The following is a 14806-nucleotide window of genomic DNA, read 5'->3' on the forward strand; positions in this document are numbered from 1 at the left end:
AGTCGCAGCTGTTCCTAGATTTTCCTCACTGGCCACAATGAGGAGAGACTGTGGAGGCTCCCACACACGGAAGGCTTCCCCGATAGGGCTCTCCTTTATCATATGCATCCCTTACTATCTCTCTCTCGCTTTTCCAACTGTGCGGAGACAAGGCCACATGTCACATGTTGGCCTGTCCATATCATCCCCTCCTCCCAGCCACTTCTTCGAAGCTCTGGGAGCCACGTTGAGCTTGCTCCGACCCGGAGACCGAGAAGACTATCATAGCCCAGGCCACAGCTCCGGCTCTGCCCTCCACCCTCGTTTGATGAATTCTTCAGTGAAGTTTTTTCTTCCGTCGTTTTATCTGCACCCGAAAGGGAACGACTACCCTGGAAAGCAAGTGAGCTCCTACACGCGGACGCAAGCGCCGATTTTGAGCGAACATCAACACTTGATGGTACGTGCAGGCGAAAAGGAACTACAATAATTGCATGCACGTCTGTTCGGTAGATGGTGGAATTATGCCACAATGATAACGTTCCCGCTTCGAGAACCCTGAGGCAAGGCTTCAAGGTTTAGCACTCACAAATAAAGTTTAGTTTCGGCATATGAACTGAAAACGTCCGCGCACGGAGGCAAGCCTACAAATTCTAAGATTTGTGGGCTACCGCTCCAGGCGTTTTATTCCTACTAGTAATGATCAAAGGTCTATACTTTTTGAAAGTGTGATGGTTCGAGCTGCCTCGTTTTTTTTAGACGAAGCACAGCTTGTTCTAGAAGGGAGTGAACACGGCCGCATGCGTGGCATGTGGAAGGTTTACAGAAAATCAACTTTAGGAAAGAGATACAGTTCACAAATGTACCCTTGCAGACAGTGTGGAAAGCAGAGTGATAGTACTTTAATGGGCTAAAATATTACACACACAGTACTTGCGCGAGAACATATTACAACGTGTCCATCAATGCATAAAGCAAACAACATTTTAAGTTAGCTAAAAGGAATTACTCATAAAGCTTAACTCTTATCTACACTCTATACCAACTTGTACCAACTAGCTCGGTTTCCTACGTTACTACAGTTCTATACTCTACATTTACTACATATACTAGAGATTTATACTCTACAAAGACTACAGTACACTCGCATACAACAAAAGGCACCGCGACGGCAACAAGATAAGCACCCGGTATTAAGCAGGCTGTAATTTTAACTGCTGGCAAGCGATAGATGCTACGCTCATGATAATTACACCTAAAGCTGCCATTTTCTACCCAAAGATTTTTAGCACCAACAGCCAGCTCTTCCAAAATTTGCTATTTCCGTTTACAGGTCACGTACAGAACCCATAAAAAGCACAAGATCTGGGTCATGGCTTCGGATAAAGAACATGAATGGGCGGTTCACCATGAATGTGCAAGGAATGCGCTGTATGGCACAACAGGCCATCATAACCATAGCGGTAGCAGCAGCTGCTTCGGTACCTTCTTCCGATACCTCCACAAAGGCCTTGTGGAACACTTCAGAAGCTGCTAGATTCTCCGCTTCACTAATGCCCGAAAGGTCAGCTTCCGGAACGAAAAAGTCCTTGATTCCCATTGCCTCCAACGTCAGCTTGAGGTTTATCGTTTGCTCAAGTTTAAACTTGGGTAGGTAGAGCCTGACATCGGAGCGATTGCGGAGCTCTTTGAAAATGTGTGCAAGTTTGGAAGCAGTCAAACGCTTCTCAAGCTCGGCAAGCCCTTCAATTTCGTCAGGTAAAAGCACGACCATTGAAGTCTTCGCACCCCGGTAAGGTATTTCCAAAGCCGTGACTCCAAGGTCATCACTGCGAGCCATCTTGAAGTCGTCCTCCTGGAACATCATGTCAACTTGTTTCTTAGTCTTTAAGTCAACGTTGAAGTCAAGGGGACGTGTAGCTTTCGGGTCGAATTGCGTGGCCCATCGGCCTTTGAAGTAGATAGCGTTGACGAGGACGAGCAAAGTTGAGGAATCCACACTGTTTTCAGGAAGGAGATCTTTGATTTTGGACGACGTTACTTCTTCCACCCAGCGGTTTATCGCTGCTCGAGCAACCTCCGAGCTGTTTTTGAAATCAACCGACTCTACAGTAGTATTGTAGTGACTTTTCAAAAGAGAAACGTAGCTCTGAAGAACCGGAAACGTTTGTTCCGAATACATTCGGTTGGCAACGTGCAGCTTTACGTCGGGTGCGTAACCCCCGAGCTTGCAGAGAAAGTTAGAGAAGTGCTGGTGAATTTCCTGACCGTCGACACGTAGGACAGCGGCAATCTCTTTGGCGGTGTTGTTCTTCGCTCCAGCAAGAGCCATTGAAAGGGCGGCCGATATGCTGAACGGAGAGTAGAAAGTGTTCCCGGTATAGCCGTTCTCGGTGAGCAGTTGATTGTAAAGTTCCACTGAGAAGCCGAGGATGGAATCTCCAAGGGGGTTGGCGGCCATGCTTCTGACCCTGTAAGGAGACGGGACGCTTTCAGAAATTGGCGCTGCATTTGCTTCAGGTAGAGGGACTGATGTCAAAGTGCATTCCTGCATCCAACGACACTGGCAAATAGTTCTTAAACACACATTTACAGTTGTGCCCTCACCGCATTTGGGCACACTGCGTCACTTCAACTTGGAATCGGAAATGCGATAACAGCCGGCTCTTAATATAACCGGCTGCCAGTTCCATTTTTCGCAACACGTATGCAACTTTCAAGGTGCGCCGTACCTCCCGACAATGGACCCATGCTGCGGACACTGATCCTGTAGCCTATGTTTGTAAACGACTACACCTCGATTTCTGGAGCTGCGACTTTGAGTCACACTGTAATTTTTAAATGCGAATGCATTTCTTAGCCGCAGGTTGTCTTGCGTCGTTGAGCGGCGTGCGCCTAGCAACAGCTGTGGCGCGCGCCTAGCAACCGGAGCAGGTTCGGAGTAGCGGAGGGCAAGGGGAGAGGAGGAGCGCGCTCGGCGTGTGAGGGTGCTCGCATCGCGGAGCTCAGGCGAAGTAGCGGAGAGTCAGTAGAGAGGAGGAGCGCGCTCGGCGTGTGAGGGCGCTCGCATCGCGGAGCTCGGGGCGGAGAGAGAGCTCGCGCGCGGGCTGGCGCGGGTCTCTCTCCCCTCTCCGCGTACCCCTCTCCGCTCGTTGCGCATATAAATATGCAGGGAGCGCGCGTCTCTCTCCGTGACTGCTTGCCGACTGGCGCCTTGATAGCGATGGAAGTCGGTGAAGTCGAATCCCTCGCGGCAACGATACCGCAAAGAAGAATTCGGTGCACGCAATGCATTCGCATTTCCGCACGATCCCCTTCGGGGAGGTGGGGGGATTTTTTTGTGGTTTTGAACCTGGGCTGAGATTTCTTCAAAGAGGCATAAACACATATGTGAATGCGCATGAGTACAGATATTTGCGACAATAAAATTCACAAAATTATTCCGATGCTGAAATAAGAGAAACGTGCGTAATTCGATTTTAGGCGTCCATTTGCATTGAACTGCATTCATGACGAGTGTTCACGCGAATAGGGCTATAACGTCACAAATTATCCTGCGTCTCTCTTAGTTCATATTTATACCTTTTTCTATATAGAAGAATCCGATATTTGGGAGGGGAAAGAGCCAACAGCACACATATTTTGATAACGAAGACTACTACTTCCCCCTTTCTCGAGCATTCAGGGGATCATTACCAATGTGAGTGAAATAAAACAAACTGATTTCGCGTCATTGATTATATCAGTTATTTATTTATTCTTAACTAGCAGCGAGTTAATACACGCTACAGGTACTATGCATAAGCGCAACGTAACTATTCCAAGCTTTTCGCGTCGCCTTTCTTCTTTCACAAAGCCCGAACAGAGCCCATGAAGAGGATGACCTCGGGATCGTGGCTGCGTATGAGAAACATGAAGGGATGATCCACTATGAATTCGCATGGCACGGTCCGCACAGCACACCTCTTCATGACCACCATAGCGGTAGCTGCCGCCGCTTCAGTTCCTTCCTCGTTGACTTCTACGAACGCTTTGTGGTACACTTCGGAAACCACCAGACCGCCTACTTCGCTCATACCGGAAAGGTCGGCCTCAGGCCCGAAAATATCCTTAATTCCCAACGACTGCAAAATCTTTTTGAGGTTTATCGTCTGCTCAAGCTTGAACTTGGGAAGATAGAGCATGACGCCAGAGCGATTCCGCAGGTCCTTCAAGAGGGCTGTAAGTGTTGCAGCAGTCAGGCATTCCTCGAGCTTCGCCAAGCCCTCAATTTCGTCGGGCAGCAGTATAACCATCGAAGTCTTGCCGCCACGGTAAGGAATCTCCAGGGCAGTGACGCCCATGTCTGCGTCCTGACTCATCTTGTAGTTGTTCTTCTGGAACATCATGTCCACTTTTGTCGTGTTCTTCGAGTCGACGTTGAAGTCGTAGCGAAGCGTCTTTTTCGGGTCGAACTGTGCGCTCCACAGCCCCTTGAAGTAAATGGCATTGATGATAACCAGTGCCGTCGCCGCGTTCAGACTTCCCGGTGGGAGGAGGTTTTTAATCTTTTTCTGCGTGACACTCTCGACCCAGACGTTTATCGCGGCTCGAACTTTCTCAGCATCATTTTTGAAATCCACAGATTCGATCGTAGTGCTGTACAAGCTCTTCAGGACGGACAGATAACTCTCCAACGCTGGAAATGTAACCTCGGAGTATAATTTGTTAGCGATATGCAACTTCACGTCCGGCGCGTAGCCAGGCAGCTTGACGAGAAAATCGGAGAAGCTCTGGTGGATGCCGTCTCCCTCAACTTTCAGTGCCGTCGCAAGCTCTTTGGCGGTGTTGTTCCGTGATCCTGCCAGGGCCATTGACAGCGCGGCAGATATGCTGAACGGTGAGTAGAATATGTTGCCGCTAGGGCCGTCTTTAGCCAGGATCTGCCTGTACAGGTCGATCGAGAAGCCGACAACGGAGTCCCCAATCGTGTTTCCAGCCATGGTCGCAAACCTGCATTGAAACGAAGCATATTTAGTTTCGTAGGTGCCAGGACTGCATGGTTCGGAAAAACCAGTTCATGCGCCGACTGCTCCAAAATGAAGAGACCTGAAGAAAAAAAAAGACACGCAAATAAATATAAATTCAAAAGTACATATATCACGTTTTCGTGTATACATCTGTGGACGGCTTACTGCACGTGCATAAGCGTGTGTGCATGTACGGATGCCTGAACGTATGCATTCAAAGCTTCAGTCTGATCCCAGTAGCGAATTCCCCTGAACGCTCAGCCAGTAAATGCATCATGCTGAACTGCCGTTCTGTAGACTTCAGTCAGAGACAAAAATAAGACGCGATGCTACAAAATATATTATACACCTAAACTCTCCACCCTGACGTACCATTCTTAAAACAGCTTTATAACGTTAGCACAAGGGCTTCGTTCCGCCGATAAACCGGAATCCAAAGCAAACAGACTATAATAAGCAGACATTCCGATGAACTTAGATGAACGGGACATAAAGCCTGACCAGCAATGTTTGAAAGCATCCCGCATGTCTTGAATAGACTTCGCCACACGATATGCTATTCGCGCCGTAGACGCAACGTACAATTTCCGCCCTGTACTTGCATAAAATAAGCCATTGCGCGGTGCAAAGGACGATTCGATAATTTGTTATACACTCCCGCCTTAGACCTCTCAACAGAGTGTGGCTCCAGCTCATAGATTTTGATAGTGCGACGCGTGACAGAGTCCATTGGCGCGGTACGGCTTTGACGCAGCTTTTGCGGTCGCCGATCAAGAAACCAGCCATAGTGACAGTCGCTAAAGCGTTGCTGTACCGGGAACAAAGAGGTGGGTTCGATTCGCGGCCATGACAGGCGCTCTTTGATGCAGGCCAAAAGAGGAGTGCCCCTAGCTTGGATATCAGCGCGCTAAAGACGTTTATCTGGTCTTAATTATGCTTCAGCTCCGATAAACAACCTTTTCAGATTACATTTTGAAGAAGACGAACGAAACTCGCCACTGTTGAACTTGAGTTCCCCCGATATGCTCATCGGTGGCAGCAATACAGCAGCGCGGGGCGTACTAAGCAAAAGTCTTATGCGTGCCTTATGCGTGCGGAAAATCGTCGTCGTTGTTGCTGTTGTTGTCCGGTCAAGAAAATGAAAGCGGCTGTAAAGAGCAAACGAATTACAAACACAGTGGTGATCCGATGCTATCTGAACGCGGGTCTCGCCACAGTAGCAACCCGATGCGCTACCAACTGCGCTATCTCCGCACTTTTTTTTCCCTTCATTAAGTGGTAATCATACGTACTTTCTGCTCTTAGAAGGCGCATTCGGTTAGCAGCCGATAATCTCATTCACTGCTTTGACGTGTTCTCTTTATTAAGCTGTACGCAATCTCCGCATGAAGCCATCGGTGGTACAACTGTTGTCGGTGTTGACTGCCTTTTTTCTGGGGACTTTGAGGAGCTAATGCGCCAGTTTAGAAAATAAAAAAAACTTGTGAATTGGAATCCTAAAATTTGTACACAAGTGCGTGCCTAGCGGCACCTGAGCGTGATGGCACACGAGTACAACAGGTGCACACCAGCCGCGAAGAATCCTGTTTCTAAGGAAGTCGTTGAATCTGCGTCTGCTTGATGACGTAATTTTCGCCGTAAGACTAAGAAACGAAAGCGAAGAAAGACACAAACTCCGCGTAGCATGAAAGAAGCCGGTCGGAGGAATTCCAGCCAAAAGACAAAGAAACACAAGGGAAGAAAGAGGCGCAAATACGGTGTCACAGTAAAGTAGCTGCTAATAAGTATCGTCAGTCGTTCTCCTTCAAAGCACGTAGGAGGCTGAAGGGCACCGATTTTTCTTTGCGGCTCCGGCAGCTGCGAGTGAAATCTAATGAATTGCGGCAAATATTCACTGCACGGAGTACACGCTAGAGCCACTAGATAAAAATTCTGGGAATATTTCACATGCATTCTCATCGGTTCAGACAAACTACACTACAGATTACAAAATTCACCGCCAGGCACAAATCACTTTACAACGTGAAAGAGGCAGAGGCTAGACCGGCCGAGGTTCTTTAGTGTTGCAGTAAAGAAATCATTTATTTCATGAATTACCCCTACGTAGTGCCAATTTTAATCATTCGCCGCCACACTACTTAGCAAATGAAAGCCCTTTCAAACTCGGAGTTGGAACAGTCTGAGTCCCAGGTGCAGCTTTTCAGATCTCCGCAGTTCTTCAAGGACTAATAGCTGTGGAGTTCTCTTCTGTCATTCACAGCATTTTCGCGCAACCGTTGTTAATTCCAAAATCAAGAGATTGCCCCTCCAGGTTCTATACACACGGAGGAAATAAGCCTTAACTATATGGCCCGTAAATTCTGACGCCAAATCACACTAAAATCAGTGAGCATTACTCCTTGCCTTATGCGATGTATCACTTATAAGGCGAAAGCCTAAGTGCCCCATCCTGCTAAAAACCCTTCTTTGTGGTGGTTGCAGTCCGGTCTTGTTGTGCGTAATGTCTACAGTACATTACTAAAGACGTCCAGTCCTCTCTCTCTCTCTCTCTCTCTCTCTCTCTCTCTCTCTCTCTCTCTCTCTCTCTCTCTCTCTCTCTCTCTCTCTCTCTCTCTCTCTCTCTCTCTCTCTCTCTCGCTCGCTCGCTCGCTCGCATGACCTCTTACTTTGTCTATAAACGTTCAGCAATTAGATCTTATTTATTAGCTCTTATTATTAGCTCTTATTTAATTAGCTCTTATTTTGACAATGGGAAAACGTTTCTTCGACCTTTAGGAGCATTGCGACTAAGAATCGTCCCCCAGTGTTACAAAAGATAACAGCGTTTCGTTATTTTTCTTTTCTTACGACGGAATATTAATGTTTTTAGAGCAAAGTATTCACATATGAGAAGCAAAAGGCGTAGCCACGGAGCGGGAGAGCTGTTCAGGTGTGAGAACACAAATCTTTACTGGATCCCTCCCCTTCCTTTGACTGATGAAAGAAAGGTTATCGTCAGAGAGATCAACTCCCCTCCGTCGCTTCCAGAAAATTTGAAAAATAGACAACAAAAAAACCTGACATAAAAAGTATAAGTAGCGAAATTAAATCACCCTGAATCGGCGTAAATAAAGAGACTGCGCGTACTCAAGTAGTTTCTGTGTCAATCACCTCTGCGATAGCGAAGGGTTGACGAAGAAATACAATGGGGCAAGCGTGAAAGGCCTGCTAGAGCTCACGTCTAAAACGGCGTGCACGGGGCTACAAAGCAAAAGTACTGAGGTTTGCCATCAGCGACTATAATCTCTTACCACTCAGTTCTTTAAAAAACCCAAGCAAAGCTTCGCAAAGCTAATGATGCACTTACATTTAAAAGCGAAAGTATATATTGTCACGAAGCCAAGGACTACGCAGTTGTTTGGAAAAGAAACAAGTTTATTGGAGCGAACTTGTGCTCCCCTAACAACTGAAAAGAATACAGAGGCGGCGAGGCAGCGGTCAACAAAGTGACGTACGTGCGTCGGCGAGCGTCGCAGAATCGAATGCCCCGGCGTCTGCTCTGCAGGCTTTTTATCTTTCGGCGCGCGTGGTTCTGGAACCGTCGATTCGCATCGAGAACATTGTAGATGCAAGAAGATTATTCCGGGCTGTTCACGTAAATCGGAATGCTCTCCCTATCACAACAGATAACACATGCGGCACAGAAAGAAGGAATGGAACACGCCCTTCCCTTGGCACGGAGATAACACAGACCAGCGCAGCCGGGCGGTAAAAGCAAAACACAAATAAACAAACCCAATGTATGGTTCGCGGCATTACCCCCCCTCTAAGAGTGCATCGACCCGATGCTAACATAAGCGACAGTCCGAAAATAAAAATAAAAGTTCGTCATCGTCCGTAGAAAGGTTTTAAGCGAACCACGTGGACGACTTCGGGCCGCGTACGTCGTCGTGATGTGCCGGAGTCACCATCGGGGATCACTTCGTAGGTAAGTTGGCCAACACGTCGCAGAATCTGGTAGGGTCCGAAATACCGTCGCAGAAGTTTCTCACTCAGTCCGCGTCGTCGGATGGGAGTCCAAACCCACACACGATCCCCCGGTTGGTACTCGGCGTCTCGGCGTCGGAGGTTGTAGCGGCCGGCATCCACCAGCTGCTGGTCCCTTATACGAACTCGAGCGAGCTGGCGGGCCTCCTCCGCACGTTGAAGGTATCCTTGGACGTCGGCGTTGAGGTCGTCGTCTTCTACATGCGGAAGCATGGCGTCGAGCATCGTAGTCGGTCGTCTTCCGTAGACAAGCTCGAACGGTGTCATCTGCGTAGTTTCCTGCGTCGCTGTATTGTACGCAAACGTGACATACGGGAGGACTTCGTCCCAAGTCTTATGTTCAACGTCGACGTACATGGACAGCATATCCGCAATCGTCTTGTTCAGACGTTCCGTTAGTCCGTTCGTTTGGGGGTGGTACGCCGTCGTTCTTCGGTGATCCGTGTTGCTGTAGCGTAAGATTCCTTGCATCAGCTCCGCGGTAAAGGCCGTTCCGCGGTCCGTGATTAGGACTTCAGGGGCTCCATGTCGCAGCACAACTTGGTTTATAAAGAACTTGGCGACTTCTTGTGCAGTCCCCCGCGGAAGAGCGGCAGTCTCTGCGTAGCGCTTCATGTAGTCTGTCGCTACGACAATCCACTTGTTCTGCGATCGTGACGTCGGGAACGGGCCTAGGAGGTCCATTCCAATCTGTTGAAAGGGCCTCGACGGGACGGTGATCGGTTGCAGAAGTCCGGCGGGTCTTGTCGGCGGCGTTTTTCGTCGCTGGCAGTCCCGGCAACTCCGAACGTAGTGGGTGACGTCGGATGTAAGGCGGGGCCAGAAGTACTTCGCCTTAATTTTTGCAATAGTGCGAGCTGTGCCGAGATGTCCGGAAGACGGGTCGTCGTGGGACGCTTCCAAAATTTCGTAACGAAGGTCTGCGGGGATGACAAGTAGATAATTCGTTCTTGTTCCGGGGCTGAAATTCTTCTTCACGAGGACGGAGTTTTTAAGGCTGAATGCTGGTAAGTTACGCTTGAACGCTCTAGGCACGGCGACGTTTCGTCCTTCGAGGTAGTCGATCATTACGCGCAAGTCGGGGTCGGCACGCTGCTGGGCGGCTAGGTCGCTCTCCGTAACAACCCCGAAGAACGCGCTGTCTTCATCGGAGTCTTGTGGTGGCGGGTCGACAGGGGCGCGGGACAGGCAGTCGGCGTCGGAGTGTTTCCTCCCGGATTTGTAGACGATTGTAACGTCGAACTCTTGCAGGCGCAGACTCCACCGCCCAAGACGGCCAGAGGGGTCCTTCAAATTGGCGAGCCAACACAGCGCATGATGGTCTGTTACAACCTTGAACGGTCTGCCATACACGTATGGGCGAAATTTTGAAATGGCCCATATAATAGCCAAGCACTCTTTTTCGGAGGCAGAGTGGTTTTTCTCCTCCTTCGACAGACCACGGCTGGCATAGGCGATTACGTTTTCGCACCCGCTTTGTTTTTGGACAAGGACGGCACCCAAGCCTATATCACTGGCGTCCGTGTGTATTTCCGTGTCGGCGTTTTCGTTGAAATGAGCGAGCACGGGCGGGCTTTGCAGATGTTTTTGCAGCTCGCAGAATGCCTTTTCTTGGTCGTCTTCCCAGCTGAAAGGGGTGCTGTCTTTCGTCAAGCGCGTGAGTGGCTCTGCAATGCGTGCGAAGTTTGCGACGAAGCGCCGGTAGTATGCGCACAGTCCAAGAAACCTGCGCACGCCCTTCTTATCTTTCGGCCTTGGGAAGTTCACTATGGCTGAAGTTTTCAACGGGTCAGGCAGGACTCCCGCGGCGTTGACGACATGGCCCAAAAACTTCAGTTCCTCGTACGCGAAGCGGCACTTTTCAGGCTTCAGCGTTAACCCCGACGTACGGATGGCCTCGAGTACAGACTGCAACCTTGCGAGGTGTTCGTCGAAAGTCCTAGAGAATACCACAACGTCGTCGAGGTATACAAGGCAGGTGTGCCACTTCAGGCCAGCTAGCACAGTGTCCATGACTCTTTGGAACGTTGCTGGTGCCGTGCATAGCCCAAACGGCATCACCTTGAACTCGTATAGGCCATCCGGGGTTATGAATGCAGTCTTCTCTCGATCTCTCTCGTCCACTTCAATTTGCCAGTAGCCTGTCTTCAGATCCATCGATGAGAAGTACCTCGCATGGCAGAGGTGGTCGAGGGCGTCGTCGATTCGTGGCAGGGGGTACACGTCCTTTCTGGTGATTTTGTTCAATCGCCGGTAGTCAACGCAGAACCTCAGTGTGCCGTCTTTTTTCTTCACGAGTACGACCGGCGCAGCCCACGGACTTTTCGATGACTGTATAATGTCGTCTTTGAGCATGTCGTCGACTTGAGTCCGGATGGCTTCGCGCTCGTGGGAAGAGACGCGGTACGGTGACTGTCGGGTAGGTCGGGCTCCATCCTCGGTTATTATCCGGTGCTTCGCCAGAGGTGTTTGACGTAACTTTGAGTTCGACGAAAAACACTCGCTGTAGCGACGCAGCAAAGCCACTAACTTGTTCCTTTCATCTTGCGGTAGCGCCGGATTCACGTCGAAGGGGTGCGGAAGCTTGAAAGTATCGTCGGGTGCGCGTTCAAAGTCGGCGACTGCTAACACGTCACTTGCTTGTTGCATTTCTTCGACGAACGCAATTGCAGCGCCCTTGTTTAAATGCTGGTACTCCTCGGTGAAATTGGTGACCAAAACGTGGGCTTTGCGCTGCTTAAACCATGCAATGCCTCTTGCGACAGATACACCGCGGTCAAGAAGCAACCTTTGGTCACTCTCCACGATAGCGTCGATGTCGGGAGCAGCACCTTCACAGTGGACGGTGATCATCAAGCTTGCGCGGGGTGGCAGGGTGACGTGATCATCGGCGATCCTTACAGCTGCACGGTGTTCGGGGTTCGATTCCGGCGTCATGGAGTGGTCGCAGGAAAAAGTTATCGACTTCGTCTGCAGATCGATTATTGCGCCGTTGTCCGTCAAAAAGTCCATTCCGAGAATTACGTCGCGGGAGCAGTTGGGCAAAACGACGAACACCGCAGGGTACGTCGTGCCGTCTATGGTGACGCGCGATGTGCACGTTCCACTTGGCGTCACGAGGTGGCCTCCTGCTGTGCGTATGTGCGGACCATCCCATCTGGTCATAACTTTCTTCAGTTTAGACGCAAATGGTCCGCTCATTACCGAATAGTCAGCTCCCGTATCTACGAGGGCGACTACGTCAAAGCCGTCGATGGACACCTTGACGTCAGACGCAGTCTTCCTCGAGTTCCGGGTTCGTCGGGGCGTCGTATCTCGGCTTGTGCGTGTTGGCGGTCGGGCACTGTGCGTCGTCGTTGTCGTCGTCTTCTCAGCGGACGTCTCGGTCAGGTCGGGTACGCGTCGCGGCGTATAGCTGTCGGCGTGTTCGGGAGTCTCGTCAGGGTTAGGTCGGGTCGTCTTGATGAGGGCATGTCGTGAATCATTGTCTTCACCGCGTCCTTGCGTCGTTGGAGGGTTTCCAGTTTTTCGCCGTAGAGCAACTTCACCTCCAGAAGTTGCTGCTCTTAGTTTCCCCCGCGTGGGCTGGGGGACCTTCCACGGGCGAAGTCAGCGTTGCTACGGCGGTTCGGCGATTGGTATGGGTAGGGCGACGGCGAACGGTTGAAACGGGCTGGTCGACGGCTGGTGTTGGACAGGTACTCTTCGATCTCCGATGGGCGCTGGCCAGTTCGGGGTCGGGGTGCATCGACGGAGAACCCTCGCAAACCGAGCCTCCTGTAGGGGCAGCGACGGTAGACGTGGTCGGCCTCTCCGCAGTGGTAGCACAGCGGACGATTGTCGGACGTTCGCCACACGTCGGTCTTCCTTGGGGCAGGGGGTTGCGCCGCAGGTGGTCGGGCCGGCGAGAGGGGACGACGGTACGGAGCCTCGTGACGATAGGGTGCAGGTGGGCGAGGGCGATGTACAGCAGCTGCGTAGGTCATGGCTTGCGGCTCGCGAGGTGCTACTGGCGTCGTTGAAGTTCCCAGCGCTTGCTGCACTTCTTCTCTAATGACGTCGGTAAGAGAAGTGACTTGTGGTTGCGGCGGCGTTGGGAGCAGTTTCCGCAGCTCCTCCCTGACTATTTCGCGGATAGTCTCGCGTAGGCTGTCGGCCGGGATCCGCGTGCTGCCAAAGTCGTTCGCATTGGCCGCGCCAACAAAGTTGCGGTCATACTGCTTAGCACGCATCTCGAGGGCTTTCTCAATGGTGCTGGCTTCGGTAACGAATTCGGCGACGGTTTTGGGCGGATTTCGGACAAGTCCGGCAAACAGTTCCTCCTTCACTCCGCGCATTAAGAACCGCAACTTCTTTTCTTCCGTCATTTCGGGATTTGCGCGGCGAAATAGCTGCTTCATCTCCTCAACGAAGATCAAGACGCCTTCATTGGGGTGTTGCGTGCGCGTTTCCAACAAAAGGGCGGCTCTTTCTTTCCGCACGACGGTAGTGAAGGTCTTAGTGAACTCGCTTTTGAACTGAGCCCAGTTTGTCAAGGAGCTCTCGTGGTTCTCGAACCAAGTGCGAGCCGAATCTTCCAAGTAAAAGAAAACATGCCGGAACGTTTCTGCGTCGTCCCACCTGTTGAATTTCCGGGCGCGCTCCAGTTTCTCCAACCATTCTTCTGGGTCTTCTGCGGGGGCTCCTCGGAATGATGGCGGTTCCCGTGGCTGCTGCAAAACGACAGGAGGATTGGCTTGGTTGAGCATGGTGCTGGTTGCGACGTCTTTCTTCTTCGTCTTCTCCGGTAGTAGACCGAACTCGGGTGGTAAATCTTGCACGCGGAGGCTGGCTCTTGTTGGACTGGCTTGGCGGCTTCCAGAGGTTGTAGTGGGCATGAAGGGTGCGTACCCCGCACCTCCACCAGATGTCACGAAGCCAAGGACGACGCAGTTGTTTGGAAAAGAAACAAGTTTATTGGAGCGAACTTGTGCTCCCCTAACAACTGAAAAGAATACAGAGGCGGCGAGGCAGCGGTCAACAAAGTGACGTACGTGCGTCGGCGAGCGTCGCAGAATCGAATGCCCCGGCGTCTGCTCTGCAGGCTTTTTATCTTTCGGCGCGCGTGGTTCTGGAACCGTCGATTCGCATCGAGAACATTGTAGATGCAAGAAGATTATTCCGGGCTGTTCACGTAAATCGGAATGCTCTCCCTATCACAACAGATAACACATGCGGCACAGAAAGAAGGAATGGAACACGCCCTTCCCTTGGCACGGAGATAACACAGACCGGCGCAGCCGGGCGGTAAAAGCAAAACACAAATAAACAAACTCAATGTATGGTTCGCGGCAATATGGCTAAGATTTCCTGAACCTGTCACGTGTGCAAGCAAAGACCCCTTGCGGCAAAGCCAACACAACTTTATCGCGAATGCGCAGCATAATATAGCTGTAACTCTCGTTCTATTAAAACGTTGAAAAAACGTATATGGCAATCGACTGCTAAGACGTTAGCATTGTTACGACAAGTTGTATTCATTTTTCATAATTAGTCCACAATAAACGAGTTTGTATATGTGTTCAACGTTCTGCATCCTCTCTGTGTCATGAGCAAAATATCCTCGCTGGTCATCCGCCTTCAGAGATTGGAATAGCTCATGGTTTTTTTTTATTCCGACCATACCCTTTCTTTTCTATTTACAGCCTATCACCCAGGCAACGCATGTTATTTTTTTTACTTTATCTGCAAGGTGCATAAAACGAGATTGGTTGTGTGCTATCGCATTACTAACCCTTTTAGTCAAAGCCAAA

At 50.5% G+C, this 14806-nt stretch overlaps 1 protein-coding gene and 3 pseudogenes across 5 annotated transcripts in view; all 4 read right to left on the minus strand.

The window, feature by feature from the left end:
• Positions 1–14806, minus strand: part of LOC144148933 (iris pseudogene) — a 70199-nt pseudogene that overhangs the window by 48009 nt on the left and 7384 nt on the right. Inside the window, exon 2 of one of the 2 annotated variants that reach the window (XR_013318113.1) lies at positions 3713–4971. The exons of the other annotated variant lie outside the window; for it this stretch is intronic. The product of XR_013318113.1 is annotated as an iris pseudogene, transcript variant X2 (transcript). Of the gene's footprint in view, positions 1–3712; positions 4972–14806 lie in introns of those variants that run through there. 2 annotated transcript variants of the gene reach the window in all.
• Positions 1–14806, minus strand: part of LOC144148935 (iris pseudogene) — an 84312-nt pseudogene that overhangs the window by 24872 nt on the left and 44634 nt on the right. The gene's annotated exons all lie outside the window — the stretch shown is intronic.
• LOC144148937 (iris-like) overlaps positions 1–14806 on the minus strand; it is a 37922-nt gene that overhangs the window by 11669 nt on the left and 11447 nt on the right. The gene's annotated exons all lie outside the window — the stretch shown is intronic.
• LOC144148934 (iris pseudogene) lies at positions 862–3925 on the minus strand (annotated as a pseudogene). The gene is made up of 2 exons (XR_013318114.1): positions 3796–3925; positions 862–2450 (listed from the first exon to the last, which is right to left on the minus strand). The product of XR_013318114.1 is annotated as an iris pseudogene (transcript).

This window comes from Haemaphysalis longicornis, unplaced genomic scaffold (genome assembly GCF_048455015.1).
Source record: "Haemaphysalis longicornis isolate Haplotype H1 unplaced genomic scaffold, Haemaphysalis longicornis Haplotype H1 scaffold_8, whole genome shotgun sequence".
Taxonomy (NCBI): Eukaryota; Metazoa; Arthropoda; class Arachnida; order Ixodida; family Ixodidae; genus Haemaphysalis; species Haemaphysalis longicornis.